We start from the raw sequence: 20,985 nt of genomic DNA on the forward strand, positions 1-20,985 counted from the left end.
CTGAAGCTCCCTACGTGAACCACATTAAGGAAGTGGATCCTCAACACTCAGAACAACCTTTGGCAGGAATTTTCTTCTCTCTAAATGTTTCTTCAAGGCCTTCACATTTCCAACACTGACTACCTTGGATATATTGACTACATTACCATGAAATGACTTTAGGCCACCTTTAATAAGTCCTGCATGGGTGGTCTTTAGGATAGGCGATTACCTGGCATTGATTGTCTTTAGTTATTATTCTAACTCAGGCAGAATCCCTTTTAACATCTTTTTACATTTACTAATGCAAAAAATATTTATACCCAACCGGTACTCCAGACACTGTGCCAAGACATGGTAGCATTGATATAAATCAGGATTAAGTAATGCTAAAATAAATGATATTAATGGAATAATTGTTTTTAAGAAACATGCAAAGCCAGAAAAGTATAATGAATCAGACTTTAATATTTATTCAGAGAAGATTTGATTTTGTTTCACCAGTGTCAGCTGCTTTTTTTTTTTTAATATATAATACATTACTACCACCTACTTTTCAGATCCACTGAAGTTTCATGTAGTCTCAACCATATCTTTTATGGAAAAGGCTCAAGCCTAAGATCACACTTGCATTTAGTGTTTTTCAGTCTGATGCAACACTTTAGCCTTTCTGTGCTCTTATCAATCTTGATACTTTTGAAAATTGCAGGCCCATAATTTTGTAGAATGCCCCTGGATTTTGTTTGTCTGATGTTTCCTCATAATTAGATTGAAAATATACATCTTTGGCAGGCCTGTTAGAGGGTTGATGCTGTGCTTCCTTCCTTGCCTTTCTCGGCCTCATATTTCAGTTTGTCCCATTATTGCTGATGTTTGCTTTGATCATTTCATTAAAGAGGTGCCTTTCAGACTTCTTCATGTAAATTTACTCATTTTGCTTCTGTAATCAAGAGCACTTTATTAATGTGTTTATTTGTATCTTCACGGATGCTTACCTTCCTCTAACTCATCTAATGTTTCTCAAATGATTTTTCAGGGAGAAACGGAATGAGGAAAATAAAGAGTAAAAACAAAAATATTTTAGTTAAACTGAGCTTTTACGAGGCAGGAAACTTGAATCTGGGATCCAGGAGGGTTAAGTGAGAAAGCTGGGGCCAGAAGCCATGAATCCTCACTCCCAGCCAGGACCCTGACATAGCAACAAACTTCAAATCAGTTTTTATTATTGACCATCACTATCATGAGTGAGTTTTTCAGTGCGATTTATGGCCATGAAAAAAATCTTTTTCCAACCAAACTTAAAAGGTTCAAATTTTTAAGGAACGCTCTTGTTACGACTTTTGAGACATGAGACTATAATCTTCTACATTTTGTTCTAGAGTAAGTTATTATCTTCTTCCTAAACATGTATCCACTGAAGCTTTCTCAAGGTGATAAGACTTCAAAAACAATGATTCCTTGTGACAAAAAATAATCCATGTACATGCAGAACCAAAATTTTAGCATGGAAAGAAATCTACAGAACTTAGCTAAAATATAGTGATTCCTGGATCTACACTCAGAGATTTACACAGTAAGTGTGAATTGAGGTCTAGAGGTCTGTATTTTAACAGTGAATCAGAAGTTTCCCATGCAGATGGGCCCAGAAACACACCATGGAAGCACTGAAATTAATGTAAATTAACCATTAAAAGAAATAAAGCTGATAGAGTTCTCATGCAACCTAAGGAAAGGATAGGAGACTGATTATTTAGCTGAGGACTTACAATCAGTTCTTATCCAATGATTGTAGGTAAAAGTAGATTTTATCAGTATATCATAGGGTTAGCTATAAAATAAGAAATCACAGTATATTTCTTGGCCTCATTGCTTCTGTACCAATTCAAGAAATGACCCTTTTTGAAAACTCCCTTATTGCATTGTACAGAACTTGATAGTTCATATGAGCCATCATTTTTTCCCCTTCAAATAAGGAAGTCAGAACATAGAGAGTTTACGGTATTTTCTAAATAGCACAGAAGTAGTTGCTAGAAAACCAGGTCTAGAGCTTATTGCTCCAGTCTTAGGACCTTTTTCATTCTTCCATTGCACTAAGCTATATAGTATAAATCTATATGCTTTGTCTTCAAAATAAAAAGTGGTCATGGTACATGGTAGATATAATTAGTCTTTTTTTGTAAGTTTACCCTCATATTTTGTCCCTAGTACTTATGAAAAAAATATATGTAAGGGAAAATCCCAACTGTTTGTTCAGTTTCCCTTTAGTGTGTCTTACCCTAACTTCTCAGGGCTTTGTGATTTCAAGAATTTCTTTTTTTCTTTTTTTTTTTTTTTTTTTTTTTTTTGAGAGAATTTCTAAATGTAATTTCAAGGGACAAATCTTCAAAATTGATGAAGCATGCCATACCTTGAATTCTTGCCAAATTGCCAATGCTCTAATATTTTAATGACTGGTTCTATCATATTCATGATTTACTCTCATTTTTCTCCCAGCTCTCTGGGAGATCTTTGCCTGGAGTTTACATTCTTTTGCCCCACACACACTGAAAGAAAAGGACTTATATTTTTCTCAGCATTGGCTAAATTTCCAGTCAGTAATATACTCATATTTCTCTGTGGAGTCCTTTTTTTCTTTTTGTCATCTGTTACATGTTCTAGCAAAAAAATTTTCATATTGCTTTTAATTAACTTTGCAATGAGTCAGTCTTCTGGTTATCTAAGAATTTTCTGTTGCAATCATATAGCAAAATCAATTGGCAGGAATCAGAAATATAATAGGTTAAGCAATCACATTAACCTTCTAAGTCCACGGCTTCCCAAGGGAATTCAATTTAATTCAATAGCGTTCAATCAGTGTTTATTGATTTTCTCCTTTATGTCAGGTAATTCTCCATATGATGAGAATGTAAATATGCATACATTCTAGATCAGTGCCCATCAAGAAAATATAGTCTTAGAGGAAGAAGACAGGTAAGTAATGAGGGTTTGTAATATTTTAGGAAAAGGTCTATGAAGATTAAACTCATATGTTATTAGAGGAGGACAGTGGCCTCCAAATTATATTTTAACAGTATGGGAAGACCTCCTTTAGGAGATAATACATGCTCTGAATCTTAAAGCAGGAGACAACCATAATAATGACAGGGCTCTGAGAGAGTAACTCACAGAAAATGGAAGGATAGGAAAGAAAGAAATAACAAAGTATATTAAAAAAAGTTCAGAAGTATTCCAGAAACCCAGATAGGACTAGTTACATAATATTCAGGACCCAAAATGAAAATATGTTGTCCCTTGCTATATTAATAAAAATTTCAAGATGGTGACAGCTTTATTAAAGTATAATTGATAGATAAAATTATTTTGTTTCCTTTGGATATACACCCAGAAGTGGGATTGCTGGATCATATGTTAGTTCTATTTTTAATTATTTGACTAAGCTCCATACTGGTTTCCACAGTAGCTGCACCAGTTTGCGTTCCACCATTTCCTCATGAACACTCATTATCTCTTGTTCTTTTTGATAATAGATATAACTACTAGGGAACCCTTGTGAGCATGGGGACCTGTACGAAATATATCACACGCCCATGAAGCAGGCTCTGAGCAAAGACCTGGGTTACAAAGGATAGGGTTTGGAGGGATGTTTGTAGAATAGACAGGAAAGTATGGTGAATGATAAGGTAAAGAGAGGCCAGATCAAAGTAGACCCTGCATGATATGTCAAAAAGTTTGAGGTAACCCAAATCTATCTCTTGCTTGAAGGTATATGGATGTATGTATTACTATTTATTTCATATTTGTGAATATGTAATACTTTTTGAACTTTCAACCACAATTTTTTTTCCATAAAAATGAAAGAATTATTTGTAAAGAGGAAAGAAAATGAGATAATAATACTAATAGCAATAAAAATAATGGGATTATATCAATGATTTCACTCATATGTGGAATTTAAGAAACAAAACAAGGGGACAAAGAAAAAAAAGACAATCTAAAAAACAGACTCTTAAATACAGAGAACACACAGATGGTTACCAGAGGGGAAGTGGATTGGGGATGGGTGAAATAGGTAAAGGAGATTAAGAGTATACTTATCTTGATGAGCACTGTCTAGAACTGTTGAATCACTGTATTATAACTTAAAACTAATATAACACTATATGCTAACTAAACTGGAATTAAAAGAAAAAATAATAAATTAAGATCACACATTAAGAGTAATGCAGGATTGTCTTTATAAAGCATTCAAACTGCACAGTATCACAGTGTACTTTCCATTACTTCCAAATAAAGAGAACCCTGGAGATCTGAGATTTTTCTTGTCCTTGCTTTCCTTTTGGTCCTTCTTTTGATATCAAGATGGCATGAAAAGGAATCCTTAATTATGGCTAAGTTTAACTTATTACCTAATAATTTATCTTTGTCCAAAAAAGTGTTTAGGATTATTTTATCTACCAAGAACTTCTTCTAGCACCCTGCTCCTATCATCAGCTCCTGAACACTCAGCCTCACTCTGCTGAGGGCCTCTGTATGCTTCAATGGTTCTCAACTAATTCAGTATCTCTGGAGGATTGAGGCCCAGACACTGGTATTTTTCTAGAACCTAAAATACACTCTTATCAAGCTCAAATACAAAATCAGAGAAAATAGGAATCAGACAAAATAATTGCAATTCTGGGACTAGTAACTATGCTCAATTTGTTGTAATAAATGACTTTGCAAACTCTAACAAGGTCTGAAGTATTTATAATAAAAACTTATTATCAAGTATTGCTCCTGGCACTCAAGAAACAATCATAGTGAGTAAGGCAGAAACAGTTGATGCTTTTATAGATCTTATTTCTGGGAGGAAATGGACAAGAAGTAGACACAGCAATGCACAAATAAAATGAAAAAGCATAGAGGTGTCTGGGTGGCTTAGTTAGTTAAGCATCTGCCTTCAACTCAGGTCATGATTCCCAAGGTCCAGGGACTGAGCCCCGCATCGGGCTCCCTGCTTGGCAAGGAGCCTGCTTCTCCATCTCCCTCTGTTGCTCTCCCCTGCTTGTTCTCTCTCTCTCTCTCTTTCTCAAATAAATAACTAAAATCTTCAAAAATATATACAAAATATATTCAGAAAACAAAACAAGAAACAAGTAAAACAATTGTGATAAATGCTGGCAATTAAAATACTCCATTCTAAAATATAATAAAGAAGATGAGAACTGAAGGGTGAGAAAGAGCCCAGCTATACAAAAACAAAAACAAAACAACCAAAAACCTAAAAAACAGCATAAGCTCTACTTCAGGGAAGTGAGGGACAAGAACAATAAATCATGAAATAGGAACAAGATTGGTGTGTCCCAGCAAAGGACAGGAGGCCAATGGGAGGGCATGAAGGACCATAAAGTGAGAGGACAGTGACATGAAAAGGCTGCTAGTAGGCAGGGGTCAGATCATTCATCTCTCTGACCCTTTCCCCTCGTGACTCCTCATGCCTGCTAAAACCCTCAGCATAGCCTTGCATTTTTACTACAGCCTCTGTTTCTGTTATCCTCATTTGCTCACTTTGAATGTCAGACTTAGACCTTACTCAAACATTGAACCTTGCCCATGGCATCCTAAGAAGCCTGATACCTTGGAGTTGGATCTTGTCTTTGCCCTCAACATCCTTTTTTTGTCAGGCATTCTCACTCCTCCCCTGCCTTCCTCTCCTCTGCTGTCAATGTTTCCTGTGAAATCTAGGCCAGGACCATGAACAAATACACTCCCAGCCAGAATGGCTCCTGGTCAGCCCACCAGGGCAGCTTTGTCTAGAACTCATCTAATGTGTCTCTTGCTTTTAGTAACAGCAGTGACCACAAGGACAGGGTCCAGAAAAAAAGCAGCTTCTGGCAGCCAATAATGAGCTACCAAGGAGGAAAGCAACTGTTTAGAACTATAAATCATGAAGCCCTCATTAAAGAGGTTGTCTTGTTTTTGAATTTTAGCCAAGAGTTCTTTCTCTTGCAAATTTAAAACCAGAGTTTTAGGTATTGATATCCATTCAAATATTAGTTCATGGTGTTTTGTTGAAACAGCTTTTGAAAACAGTACTCATGTTTATTAAAAATGAAGCACTTCCTGAATAATATTGACAATAAAAGGTAATGAAATGAATATACACAAAACATCTTTTATTTATTCATATTTCACTTGCTTATCCACTGTGAATAGTTTCATATATTCCGTGGATATGTTTATAAAATTCAGGCTGATCAGTTAGATTTTTCTATTCCAATAAAGCAGCTAGAAAATCACACTGACTTCAATGAGGCCCCTGGGACCCCAGTTAACAAAATAATAGAGAAATTGTTGAATTGCGAACTATACTCACTTGAGCTCATGAAAATTTGAAGTATTAAACTTTGAGTTGTTTTTGTGTCAATAACAAAATTAAAGTAAAGAAATGATAATATATCAACATCTTCCATAGTGTTCTCTTATTAATTACACTTATCACCTAAAGGTCTTACTGCTGCATCATTTATATGAACCAATCTCACTCAATTTGCACATTGAAAAAATGGCATTTATTAAAATATAATGGAAAGATGTTATGTATGGATGATAATAGCTTTCCATTTTGGTAGATAAATAAGAGATAGAAATACTTAGAGCAAACCATGTATTTCAATTCCCTAAAATATTTATGAGGGAAATGTGTTACTAAGTTTTCTTAGGACCCAGAGTAATTATATTTAACTTAATTTTATTGATGTTGGTTATATCAGCTTAGATGTTGTCTGAGATGACCAAGGTATTTTATACCTGAATATAAGTGGGGAGATATAAAACACTGCGGCTACTGGGGTGATAGTAGCATTATTTTTAACACTTGGAGTTATAAGGGAAATATTTATAAAAAAAAACCAACCTAATACTCAGTGCCTAAGGGAAGTCAGCATTACTCCAACACTGATGCCCACTGCAGCAGGGAGATGAGCTGTCCCTGCTGGCCTGAGACTGTCCAATGTTTTAGTCCTGAAAGTCCCTCATCCAAGAGCAACTTCAATCACAGGCATATTAGGATGTTTGGCCCTCCATATGACAACCAGAAGCCTTAAGAAAACAATGTGCATAGAATAAATAGATTCTGCTGAGTTAGGATTAGGGCAATTTATTACCCATTTTGGGCTATATTTAAGAGTGAAAAGGAGCACTATTAAAATTATACTGTGATAACATACATAATCTGGGACGGACTAAAGCAGGGACCTGCAAACATTTTCTGTAAAGGGTTAGAGGAAGTGCAAAAAGTAATTAAAGAAGAGTATAATAGAGAAAGGCTGAGTCAAGAAACAGAGAATAAACTAGAAGAACAGTAAGTGCTTCTTGAGGTTAGTGTTGTAAGTTTAGTTTTGGACCCCAAAACCAGTATTTCCAAAATTTCTCTTTTCACTTTCTATTATTCATGTTTGTAATCTCATTTGTCTCCAATGGGGGCTCTTTCTCATTTTATACCCATGAGGCTGAAGGTGCAGTATACTTGAATAATTCAGAGAGGACAATGGGATCTCCTGGTGATTAATTTTTGTCAAAAATCAGCAGTCTAAGTACTGCAGGATGTGAAGGTCAAGATACTTAATAGATATATTGGGATTCCTTACAGTGTTGGTGCTGGGCAAATGGTTAACAACTATCTCAAAAGTCAATTATGAACCAACAGGTACCAGTGGTGTTTGGAGCAGCTGTGATATCTTACAGGTTCTGGCTTGATCTGTATGACAATTTTGATTGACTGTGAGCTGAGGCACAGGAAAAGCATATTTACACTGAAACAATGTAAAATAAAGTCACTTAAGTCCTAGCTTATTCCAGAAATACTAATACTAATTAATGTTTTAAAAATTATTTTAATACTGCCAATTGGAGATGTCATAGCATAGTACTTGAGAGCATATACTGCCCAGGTTCAAATGTTAGTTGCTTCTGTCAGTAATTGTGAGCTTTGAGCAGATCACTTAACCACTCAACTTCCTTGTTTGTAAAATAGCAATAATGGTATTACCTATTTTGTACTGTTGCGGTAAAGAACAAATCAATCAATACTTGTAAAGCACTTAAAGTGATGCATTGTGTACGATGAGCATGCAATAAAATGTTGACTGTTATTCCAAGACACTTTGTTCTTGGAGAGAACCTTAAGTATAGGATCTAGAAGTTTGCACAATTATCTTGCACAACTTCAGGGAAAAAAAAGGATTGTGTACATTTGTTTTATTCAGCAAATATGTATTGAGAGCATAGTGGATGCTAAATATGGTATTATGTTGCAAAGTATATAAAATAAATATAAAAACTGTGAAGGGTCTGGGATTTTGTAGAGCTTGTTGGCTAACAAGTTAGCTTATTACAGTTTCATGGCTTCTGACAGAAGATATGAGATTCCAGGTCAAAGTCCAAGGATAGTTTCCTAGTCACAGCACTAGCAGACACCAGAGAACCAGCATTTTTGCATCAATTTCTGGATCCTCAGTTCCACAGTATAAAAGAGGTTCTGATGATACCTACACATACAGTGGATTATGTTATAGGACAGGGTTTGGAAATCCCAAGTATTTGCCAGTAGGCAATAAGTGTGGCTGCTCCTTGCTCCAGAGAAAGAAATAATCTTCATTTTACAGGGCTGTTAACCATATCAATATCCCTGAAAAGATAGTCCATGAAAAGAAAAAAAAAAATGGCACTCATGAAGCTTACATTCATGTAAAGGAGAGAAAAATAAGATGAAAGTGGGGGCCAGAATAAGGATGTACCCCAAGTGTACCCTGGCAAATAATAATCACTTGAGTTCTCTGAGGCCAAGCACCTTAGTGTCATAGCTTGTGTGAATAGCTGTGCTCTAAGGAGAGAAAGGTAGGATAACAAGTGTTCATTTCTGGAAGGATCTGGGTTCTACAGATTTATTTGGCCTGTTGCCGTCTGAATACCACAGGGAATACTCCATAAGTAGTCACAGTGTGTACCTACTAAGAGTTCATTTTCTTCTGACCAAAGAGTATATGGTCTTTCTCACAGTTCTTGTGCTTCATTTCACTATGGTCCCTGGTTGACTTTTCTATATTGAATGGTTCTTGTGCTACACCAGTATCCTCTTGGGTTTCTAAATATAACTTTAAAAAAATTAATTCTCAAGTAGCATTGGTTTCAAGAGTAGAATTTAGTGATGCTTTAGTTACATATAACACCCAGTGCTAATTATATCATGTGGCCTCCTTAAGGCCCCTCAACCATTTATCCCATCCCCCCACCTACCTTCCCTCCAGCAACCCTCAGTTTGTTCTCTATAGTCAAGAGTCTCTTACGGGTTGCCTCCCTGTTTTTATCTTATTTTATTTTTTCCCTCCTTTTCCCTATGTTCATGTTTCGTTCCTTAAATTCCATATATGAGTGAAGTCATATGATATCTTTCTCTGACTTATTTCACTTAGCATAATACACTCTAGTTCCATCCATGTTGTTGCAAATGGCAAGATTTCATTCTGTTTGGTTGCTAAGTAATATTCTAATGTGTGTGTACATGTGTGCGTGTGTGCATGTGTGCATGTGTGCATACCACATCTTCTTTATCCATTCATCAGTCCATGGACGTTTGGGCTCTTTCCATAATTTGACTGTTGTTGATAATTCTGCTACGAACATTGAGGTGCATATGCCCCTTTGAATCAGCATATTTGTATCCTTTGGATAAATACTGAGTAGTGCAATTGCTGGGTCATAGGATGGTTCTATTTTTAACTTTTTGAGGAATCTCCATATTGCTTTCCAGAGAGGCTCTACCAGGTTGCATTCCCATCAACAGTGTGAAAGGGTTCCATTTTCTCCGCATCTTTGCCAACATCTGTTTTTTTCCTGAGTTATTGATTTTAGCCATTCTGGCAGGTATGAGGTGGCATTTCATCCTGGTTTTGGTTTATATTATTCCATGATGATGAGTAATATTGAGGATCTTTTCATGTGTCTGTTAGCCATCTGGATGTTTTCTTTATAAAAGTATCTATTCATGTATTCTGACCATTTCTTAACTGGATTGTTTGTTTTTGGATGTTAAGTTCTTTGTAGATTTTGGATACTAACCTTTTATCAGATACATCATTTGCAAATATCTTCTCCCATTCCCTAGGCTGCCTTTCAGTTTTGTTGATTGTTTCTTTTGCTATCCAGGAGGTTTTGTCTCAATAAGGTCCCAGCAGTTCATTTTTGCATTTGTTTCCCTTGCCTCCTGAGATGTGTCTAGTAAGAATTTGCTGTGGCCCAGGACAAAGAGCTGCTGCTTTCCCCTCTAGGATTTTTTTGTTTCCTGTCTTTATATTTAGGTCTTTCATCTATTTTGGATTTATTTTTGTGTATGGTATAAGAAAGTAGTCCAGTTTCATTCTTCTGTATGCTGCTGTCCAGTTTTCCCAACACCATTGGTTGAAGAGAGTATCTTTTTCCCTTTGAATATGTTTTCCTGCTTTGTCAAGGTTCATTGACCACACAGTTGTGGGTCCATTTCTGTGTTTTGTTTTCTGTTCCATTGATCTATGCATCTGTTCTTGTGCCAGTGCTATACTGTCTTGATGATTACAGCTTTGTGATACAGCTTGAAGTCCAGAATTGTGATGCCTCCTCCCACTTTGCTTTGCTTTTTCAACATTACTTTGGCTATTTGAGGGCTTTTGTGGTTTCATACAAATTTTAGGATAGTTTCTTCTAGTTCTGTGAAAAGTTCTAGTGTCATTTTGATAGGGAATGCATTGACTGTGTAGATTGCTTTGGGTAGTATAGGTTTTAACAATATTTGTACTTCCAATTCAAGAGCATGAAATGTTTTCCATTTCTTAGTGCCTTCTTCAGTTTCTTTCATAAGTGTTCTACAGTTTTTAGCATTCCTATTTTTACCTCTTTGGCTAGGTTAATTCCTAGGTATCTTATGATATTTGGTGCAATTGTAAATGGGATCGATTCCTTAATTTCTCTTCCTGCTGCTTCATTAATGGTATATAGAAATGCAACAGTTTTCTGTACCTTGATTTTATATCCTACGACTTTGCTGAATGCATGTATTAGTTCTAGCAAATTTTTGGTGGAGTCTTTCAGGTTTTCTACTTAGAATATCATGTTGTCTTCAATGAAAGTTTGACTTCTTTCTTGCTGATTTGGATGCCTTTTATTTCTTTTTGTTGTCTGATTGCTGAGGCTAGGACTTCCAGTAAGTACTATGTTTAACAACAGGTGTGAGAGTGGACATCCTGTCATGTTCCTGACCTTAGGGGGAAAGCTCACTTTTTTCCCCATTGTGGATGGTATTAGCTGTGAGTCTTTCATATATGGCCTTTATGATGGTGAGGTATGTTCCTTCTATCCCTACTTTCTTAAGGGTTTTTATAAAAAAAAGGGATGCTGTATTTTGTCAGATGCTTTTTCTGTGTTTCTTGAGAGGATCGTATGGTTCTTATCCTTTCTTTTGTTAAAGTAGTGTATCATGTTGATTGATTTGAGGATGTTGAATCACCCCTGCAGGGATAAATCCTGCTTGATCATGGTGAATAATCCTTTTAAGGTACTGTTGGATTCAATTAGATAGTATCTTGAGAAATTTGCATCCATTTTCATCAGGGATATTGGTCTGTAATTCTCCTTTTTAATGGGGTCTTTATCTGCTTTTGGAATCAAGGTAATGCTATAGCATGAGTTTGGAAGTTTTCCTTTCATTTCTATTTTATGGAACAGTTTCTGAAGAATAGATATTAATTTTTCTTTAAATGCTTGATAGAATTCCCCTGGGAAGTCATCCAGCTCTGGATGATCTTGTTGGAAGATATTTGATTACTGATTCAATTTCTTTGCTGATTGTAGGTCTATTCAGATTTTCTATTTCTTCCTGTTTCAGCTTGGGTAGTTTTTATGTTTCTAGGAATTTATCTAATTGTTTCAGATTGCCCAATTTGTTGGCATATAATTGCTCATAATATTCTCTTATAACTGTGTTTCTGAGGTTTTGGTTATGATCTCTCTTTCATTCATGATTTTATTTACTTGGGTCCTTTCTTTTTTCTTGTTGATAAGTCTGGCTATAGGTTTGTCAATTTTGTTATTTCTTTCATAGAACCAGCTCTTTAGTTTCACTGATCTATTCTACTGTTTTTTAAAAAAATTTTCTATATCATTTATTTTTGTGCTCTAATCTTAATTGATTTCCTTCTTCTACTGGGTTTAGGCTTTATTTGCTGTTCGTTTTCCAGTTCCTTGAGGTGTAAGGTTAGGTTGTGTATTTGAGATTTTTCTAGTTTCTTGAGAAATGTTGGTATTGTTACATATTTCCCTCTTGTCACCACATTTGCTATGTCCCAAAATTTTGGACTATTGTGTTTTCATTTTCATTTGCTTCTATGTATTTTTAAATTTCTTCTTTAATTTCCTAGCTAACTCATTCATTCTTTAGTAGGATGTTCTTTAACTTCCGTATTTTTGTGGATTTCCAATTTTTTTCTTGTGTTTGACTTCAAATTTTATAGTGTTGTGGTCTGAAAATATGCATGGTGTGATCTTATTTTTTTTTTTTTTTTTTGTACCGGTCGGGGCCTGATTTGTGACCCAGTATGTGATCTAGAAAATGTTCCATAAGCACTCAAGAGGAATGTGCTTAGGATGAAATGCTTTAGTTTTTTTTTTTTTTTTTTTTTGTTTTTTTTTTTTTTTTTTTTTTTATGATAGTCACAGAGAGAGAGAGAGAGGCAGAGACACAGGCAGAGGGAGAAGCAGGCTCCATGCACCGGGAGCCCGATGTGGGATTCGATCCTGGGTCTCCAGGATCGCGCCCTGGGCCAAAGGCAGGCGCCAAACCGTTGCGCCACCCAGGGATCCCAGGATGAAATGCTTTAGGATGAAATGTTCTGAATATATCTATTAAGTCCATGTGGTCCGGTGTGTCATTCAAAGCCCCGTTTCCTTCTTGATCTTCTGCTTAGATCTGTCCATTGCTGTGAGTGGAGTGTGTAGGTCCCCTTATTGAATTATTATCAATGAGTTTCTTTAAGTTTGTTATTAATTGATTTATATAGTCAGGTGCTCCCAAGTTGAGGGCATAAGTATTTACAATTGCTAGATCTTCTTGTGGGATAGACCCCTTTATTATAATATAGCATTTCTAACTATAGTCTGTTTAAAATCTAGTTTGTCTGATATAAGTATCGCTATTGCAGTTTTGTTTTTATATCCATTAGCATCATAAGTGGTTCTCCACCCCCTCATTTTTTAATCTGGAGGTGTCTTTGGGTCTAAAATAAGTCTCTTGTAAGCAATATATTAATGGGTCTATTTTTTTAATTGATTCTTGTAGCCTATGTCTTTTGATTGGAATATTGAGTCCATTACATTCACAATAATTGTTGATAGGCATGAATTTAGTGCCATTGTATTACATATAAACTTGCTGTTCCTGTAGATTGCCTCTGTTCATTTCTCAGTCTTTGTTGCTTTTGATCTCTTGCCCACTCAAAGACTCCCCTTTAGTATTTCTTGCAGAGCTGGTTTAGTGTTCATGAGGTCTTTTAGTTTTTGCTTGTCTTGGAAATTCTTTATTCTCTTTTTATTCTGAATGAAGTCTTGTTGGATAAAGTATTCTTGGCTGCATGTTTTTCCCATTTAGCACATTGAGTATATCATGCCACTTTTTTTCTGACCTTCCAGAAAGAGTAGCTGCTTATAGGGCTGCCTATCTGTCTACCCTTGTAGGTTACAGACCTTTGTCCTTAGAAGTGTTCAGAATTCTCTCTTTATCTTTGTTTTTGCAAGTTTTGCTAAGATATATCTTGGTGTTGACCTGTTTTCATTGATTATGAAAAGAGTTCTCTGTGCCTCTTGGACTTGGATGCCTGTTCCTTCCTCAGTTTAGGGAAGTTCTCAGCTATAATTTGTTGAAATAAGCCTTCTGCTCCCTTTTCCCATTATTTGTTTTTTGGGACTCCTATGATACAGATATCAATGGGCTTTGTGAAATTTCCCCTAAGTCTATATTGATTTTCTCATATTTTTCTTTCCCTCTTCTCATCTTTATTATTTTCCATAATTTTATCTTCTACATCACCTATTCAATCTTCTGATTCGTTCATCCTTATGGTGATTACATCCAGTCAGTTTTGCATCTTAGTTATAGCATTTTTTATTTTGGCCTGACTAATTTTTAGGTCTTTTATCTCTGTAGCCATGGTTTCTCTGGTGTCTTCTATGCTTCTTTCAAGTCCATTGTTTTGACTGCTGTTCTAAATTTTTTTTAGATATATCGCTTATATCTGTTTTGAGCAAATTCCCATCTGTGATTTCTTCTTGATCTTTCTTTTGGGGGAGAATTCCTCTGTTTTGTCATTATGTCTAAGTTTGTCATTTGTGTATTATGAAAGCTTGTTATCTTTCCTTAATACTATTTTAAGAAGGGGTCACATGTTGTCTAGGGTCTAGTGCCTCAGGAACTGTTTTTGGTATGTTGTGTATACCCTGCTATTGTGTTTTGACTGCTCTTTCCCACAGGTTAGTTCTCTACAGAGTTCCTCCTTGCTTACAGTGGGGAATGTTTGGACTTTTGACTGAATGTGCTTTGATTTGTTTGTTAAGAGAAGTCTTAAAGAAAAAAAAAAGGAGCTTGATCCAAAAAATGAGACAAGGGAATATACTAACAAACCAACAAATGAACAAAAAATTATAAGCCTGTTACCAAAGGAAAAAAAGAATAAAATAAAATAAATATAAAACATTCAAAAATGTAAAAAACAATTTAAAAGAAGAAAGAATGAATGAAAGAAAAAAGAAAGAAAGAAGGAATGCAAGCAAGCAAGCTTAGTCCTATTTCTATCAGAATTGAAGCTGATGCTTTGGAGCTCTTTATAATCAATAAACTTGGTATATGGTGGGGGCTTGTGTTGTTCACCTGAGGGAGAGGCTCACTTCACTAGCTTACATAGTCAGACCTTCCCTTGTAAAGGTGCCCCCTGTGGGGCACAGGGGGGCAGTGTTTGGTGTAAGCCACTCCAGACTGCACTGGAGTTGCTGTGTTTCCCTCTGAAGTCCCACTATGTTGGTGGGTATGGGGTGGGGGTGGAAGATGGCATCCCAAGGGAGGGAGAACTCTTGGCCATCACTATTCAGGAGGCCCTCACAGAAAAGCAAACAATCTCCTCTGTTATGTCCCAGGCTTTCATCAGTTCCCTACCCCATAGCCTGTCTGTGCCAGGCAATCAGCTACATCCAATGCCACAGTCCTCTTGTGTTTTATCTCTGGCTGGTTGCTGAGATTCAAAACTACAAATCTTAAAGGACCCAGCAAGGCACAACACACTCCCCTCCCCCAGAGGAAAGACTTGCATTATGCTTGGCACCATTCTGTCCCAGAAAAGCAGTCAAAAGGTGGTTGGAGTTTGTTGTGGCACTCAGTGCTGAAAAGCGATGACCAGGTTATCTGCCCTTTATGTGTATCTCTGTCTCCTGCTGTTCAAAGGATACTCAATGGCTCCCACCTAGCTTTTTGTCCTTGGAGAGGCAAAATACCCTTTTCCAAATGTACTCCAGGAAGGGGATTGATCTCTCCCAGGGCAACCCAGGGGATCTTCACTGAGACTTCACACTGTTGTGTGAATGCTACATGCTGCTTCCTCTCTTCTCCCTCCCTAACTTTGCTCCACAAAAAGGGTTCCCTCCCCTTCATAGCACCATGGCTTTTCTCTCCCCCAATTCATAGCTCCAAATCTCAAATCTGCTAGGTTCTCTCCTACCAATTGTGCAGATTGTTTTCTTAACCCTCAGATTGATTTCCTAGTTGTTCAAAATGATTTGGTGTTGATCTAAGTCTGTTTATGAGAGGAGAAAAGCTTAAAGCCCCCCTACTATTCTGCTAATTCCTTCTCTAAATATGACTCTTGATGACTTCTTAATTTGCAGTCTCCAATTCTAGAGTTCTAGAATGATCCTATTGTTCCAATTTCCCCCTTCTCAACTCTTGAGGTATATTATCATAATCAACATATTATATCTTTGGAATTTCTGATTAGACACATATTGCATGTTGCCCTCTCTGTATTCTAAATTCCTTAGTCAAGATATATAACTACATGCCCACATAATAGCATAGCACAACAAAGTATAAAAAATTATAGATATTGATCTTTTGGGAAAATTAAAAGTATTAATTTGTCTATTTGTTAGTCTGCCAATAAATAGTTAAGGGCTTGTTACATGCAAATATATATAAATGCATTTTCTTTGATTCATAGTTTCTCCTCACTAATAGAACATTCTTTTTGTTTAGGACTTGTCATCTTGCTACTGGAATAATTAGTGTCTATGTCTCATGAATTTCCCCACAGTGGTTTATCACCGAAGGTAGGCAGAAATTATCATCCCCTCTTTTTAGTTGAATAGTTAAGTGGCTTACCCACCAACCTTATGATGGCGGTTGGATTTAACAGAGGTTCTCTATCCAATCTGTGTTCCTTCTTATCCATAGTAGCAACTAGCAACTATCTAGAGGATAGTTATTAACTTCTCTAGGGTAATTATTGCTTGAGATGCCATTACCAAAATAATAAATTGCCCTTAAGTTTCCATGAAAATTCATTAAATAAGAAAAAGAATTATATATTCTCTGTTCATTACTTGTCTTTCTTCATTTTTCTATGCAAATATTGAATAAAATAATGCTAATAATTACAGTTATAAAAGTACTTCCCATGTATCTATTTATGATAATACTTATTTATGTATCTCAGAAAACTTTTCTAAGTAGTTTTAAATTTATTCAAACAGTTTATTTTGTGTATCTACTATGCGCAAAATATATTTGAGATGCTAAGGATATAGCAATGGACAAACAAATAAAATTCTTTGCTTTGATATAGCTTGCATTCTATTATCATGAGAGAAGAGGCCAATAAGGCCTATACAAAATAACACAGCTAGGAAGTGGCTTAGCTAGAATTCAACACTGAATTTGTTTGACTGAGAGTTCAAATTCTTTCCCTTTATCTTAAACTCTTGACCCACTTCTTAGATGTTTCCTATGAAAAAGGAAGCTAGAGGTATAAACTTGGCTTTATTTCACAAATGGTAACTAATGAAAAAAGGTTCTAAGATGTCAACAGATACTTGCTGAAAGAGTTAATGGGCAACTTGGGCACTTAAGAGTCAAAGCATTTCTACTTTAATAGGCTGATATATTAGGCTGTTATATAGCAAACTCTAATCCTTGAGAATCAGTCTCTTTTGGATTATCATATGATTTCCCTAAACCTGTATCATTTTGGGTGGAGCTAGGGTTTCTAGCTAGCTATCAGGGATAAACCCCCTTTAACTTGAGAACCTTTATATGAAGTCATTTTCTTTATACTAACCCCAAGATGGATCATGATCACAATTCAAGAGAACAGAGAGTAAGCGACAGAATAAATAGCCATTCACTCCCTTGAATTCCATTACACAGTGGATGTAGTCAGGATGTACCAGAAAAATAACGGAGATTTTCTGAATTCTTCATTTATCCCCTCTTTATTTACAGGAAAATCCACAGGCTTTTACCAGTGTTAAGAAGAATGGTTTCCCAAAGATGTTTGTTCATACCCTAGTTTCTAAACCTGTGAACATGATGTATTACATGGAAAAAGTCACTTCATACATTTAATTATGGTTATGGATCTAGATTATCAGGTTGGGCCTACTCTAGTCATATGAATCCCTAAAAGCAGAAAATTTTCTCTGTGATCAGAGGAATGAAACAGAAGAGGCAAGAAAAGTGATAAAAGGGAAATTGGAGAGATTACTAGCATAGGAAAGTCTGAAGTGCCATTGGTTCAAAGATTTAGGGGCGCATATGCAAGGACTGGGGCAAGTCTCTAGGAAATAAGGGTGGCCTCCCACAGACAGCAAAGTCATGTGTCCCTCAGTCCTTAGCCACAGGAAAAGCATCCTGACCAAACTCTGAATGCATTTGGATATAGATTCTTCCCCAGTGCCTCCAGTTAAGAATACAATTCTGCTAACTTTGACTTCAGCTTAGTGAGACCCATGTTGGATTTCTAATATCCATGGGATGGTGACATAATAAATGAGTATTGATTCAAGTTGCTAAGTTTATGGCAATTTATTAATACGGCAGTGGAAAACTAATTAACTACCTCTAAGAATATTTTATGGGCTTCTTTTCTATTTCTTTTTTGAGACAATTCTGTCTCGGTGGATTGTGTTGAAGATGCTCAGCTCAAACATTATTTTTCATCCTTAGCCTCCTCCTTTTGGAATTGAGGTCTCTTTTCTTACAGTTTCATTATTTCTCACATCTACCTTTAGCTCTGGATATTTCTTTTTTTTTTTTTAAGATTTTATTTATTCATTCATGAGAGACACAGAAAGAGCTAGAGGCAGAGACACAGGCAGAGGGAGAAGTGGACTCCATGCAGGGAGCCCGATGTGAGACTCGATCCTGGGACTCTAGGACCATGCCCTGGGTCCAAAGGCGGTGCCAAACCACTGAGCCACCCAGGGATCCCCCAGCTCTGGATATTTCTTATGGTTCCTTCTTTGTTCCACATATGAGGATCACAATACATTTATACTCAGATCATGACCCAAAATCCACTAATTTTTCTTTTCATTCACAAGAATTCTTTTTCTATTCTCAAAAGCCTGTCCTTCCTACCACAAATCAATCACCACCTCTGTGAGGCAGGTGCCCAGGACTTCCCCTTCCCCAATTCTACACCCAATTATTTATCATATGCTTTTTGTGGGGTCAGACTATGGCATATTTAGTTTTACAACCAGCCACCCCAGTTAGGGCCATAGTTCTAAGTGAGTATTCCTGTAAAAGGGCATTCAAGGTGGTCATATAGAAACAAGGGAAGAAAAACGAGAACTGGAAGATATCTAAATACTCTTCTGTTTTATTTTATATTTCATCTTTATACATATTTTTTGTAATTGGAGACTTTTGGAAATAATGTTCCAGATTTAAAGATAGTAAAAAGAATGACATTTTTCGGAGTTTGTAGCATCTTCGGGGAAGATTTCTGGAGCAGGTGAGTTTTTAGCCTTGGAAGCATCATAAGTATTTCCTGACAAATGACAGTCTTCGTTTATCTGCATATTTGAACACCAGTGAATTTAGAATCCAAAGAAAATGAGAAATTACATATTTGAGGATCTTGACCAAAAAATGATGACAATTTCATATTGTAAGTGACCTCCAGGAATCACCTAAATAATTTTCTGGCATCCATGGACATAAATACTACTTTATAAAGTTGAATGACTTTGGATTAGGTTTGGTCACATATACCAGAAAACTCCAAATAGCATTAATAAATCCTATACATAAATCCATGTTGGGCACCTGGACAGTTCAGTTGGTTTAGCATCTGACTCTTGGTTTTGACTCAGGTCACAATCTCAGGATCCTGAGATCAAGTACTGTGTTGGGCTTCATGCTCAGCAGGGAGTCTACTTGAGATTCTCTCTCTCTCTCCCTTTGACCCTCCCTCTGCTCTCTGTCTCTGTCTCTGTCTTTCTCTCAAATAGATAAATAAATCTTAAAAAAAAATTCTTCCTTGTGTAAAAGAGTTCAGATTAGGATGTAGACAAATTAGGACTGGTCTGGTGGCCTTGTGATAATCAGATATTCACTCAAGTTACTTCCCTCTTCTGGATCTATTACCCTACTCAATAGCTTTCATCTTAAATATCACCTCAGGGTTTAGGGAAGTGTTTGGAGCTCCGGAGTCATGGCTGCATTTAAGTCAACAGAAAGGACTTAGGGCTAGGTATGGGGAGCATAAAATTTTGCTCTCTTCATATCAGTTTCTTCTAAAAAGTCTTTATTAAAGTTCTATAAAATGCTCCACTTAAATGTCATTAGCCAGATTTTACTGACCACGTGGCTACAAGGGATGATGAGAACTTAATTCTTTTAGCTGAAAGAAGAAAATAGTGAAAAGCAAATAGCATTTTCTATTATTTCAAATAAAGATTTCCAGAAAAGGAAACTTTCACTATCTCTTTAGGATACATAGTTTAGAGAATAATTATTATCACCCAGATTCAGTTCATTCAGAGTTTATGCAAAAAGAAGAGCAGAACATGAGTGACCCACAGTGGATTTTGTAGCCTTTCCTCTTTTCATTGGAAACATGTGTCTGAATATCCTGGGGGAAACTATCCTTCTTTTACCTACAGCCTCCTTGATTTGGTTGGTTGTAACTCTTCTTTTCCTACAGGAGAAACCATGGTTGCCTTAAGCTAATCATCAGATTTCATATACTAGCTGCAGTGATTCCTTCATGGATGGGCACACAGCCCAATTCTGCCCAAAGAGAGTAGACCACCACAGATTTTGAACAACTCTTTCTTAGTTTCTCTTCTTATCAGAAATGAACCTGGAAGATTGCAGCCATGATGCTGTTAGGAGCAATCCTAAAACCACAAGGGAGAGACTGTTTGAGAATGAAGTCAACTTATAGACTGTTATTTTACTAGGAGAAGACAAAGTAAAACCAGATCATTGGGGGCTCTATATAAATCCCATAGAAATTATTTTATTTAAGTAAATTTGTGTCAATATTTTGTCTCATACAGTAAGAAGTGTTTGCTTTCACAGAAAAAAAAAAGGCTAATTATCATATCTTAGCCACTATACATTTCATGTTGGCATATCTTCTTTAAATAGTACTTGAAATCCAAGAAGGATGTAAATATTATAATTTTAACAAGTGAGGAAACTGAGGTTTAGAGAAAGTTATACCTTGTCCTCATGGCTTTCAAATAGTTAGGTCCAGGTTTATGAGTTAAAGGTTGCTGTTCAAAAAAGAAAGAATTCAGGCCCAGTCACAACTGTGACTGTATTTGTGTGTTTGTGTATCCCTGGGGAGTGTGAAGAGAGGTATGTGTCTTTAAGCACCATAAATATGGTCAAGAAAAATATCCTCCAATCACTCAAAGAAATACTCTATTGTTATTATCCAGACA

General features: G+C 36.2%; 1 long non-coding RNA gene across 1 annotated transcript in view; it reads left to right on the top strand.

The window, feature by feature from the left end:
• The window catches only part of LOC111098156, a 32,756-nt gene extending 14,731 nt beyond the window's left edge, over positions 1-18,025 (top strand). Inside the window, exons 3-4 of the long non-coding RNA XR_005367396.1 lie at positions 16,283-16,356; positions 17,528-18,025. This is a non-coding gene — a long non-coding RNA (uncharacterized LOC111098156). The remainder of the gene's footprint in view (positions 1-16,282; positions 16,357-17,527) is intronic.
• Positions 18,026-20,985: the final 2,960 nt, after the last annotated feature.

The sequence above is a fragment of the Canis lupus genome, chromosome 12, assembly GCF_011100685.1.
Source record: "Canis lupus familiaris isolate Mischka breed German Shepherd chromosome 12, alternate assembly UU_Cfam_GSD_1.0, whole genome shotgun sequence".
Taxonomy (NCBI): Eukaryota; Metazoa; Chordata; class Mammalia; order Carnivora; family Canidae; genus Canis; species Canis lupus.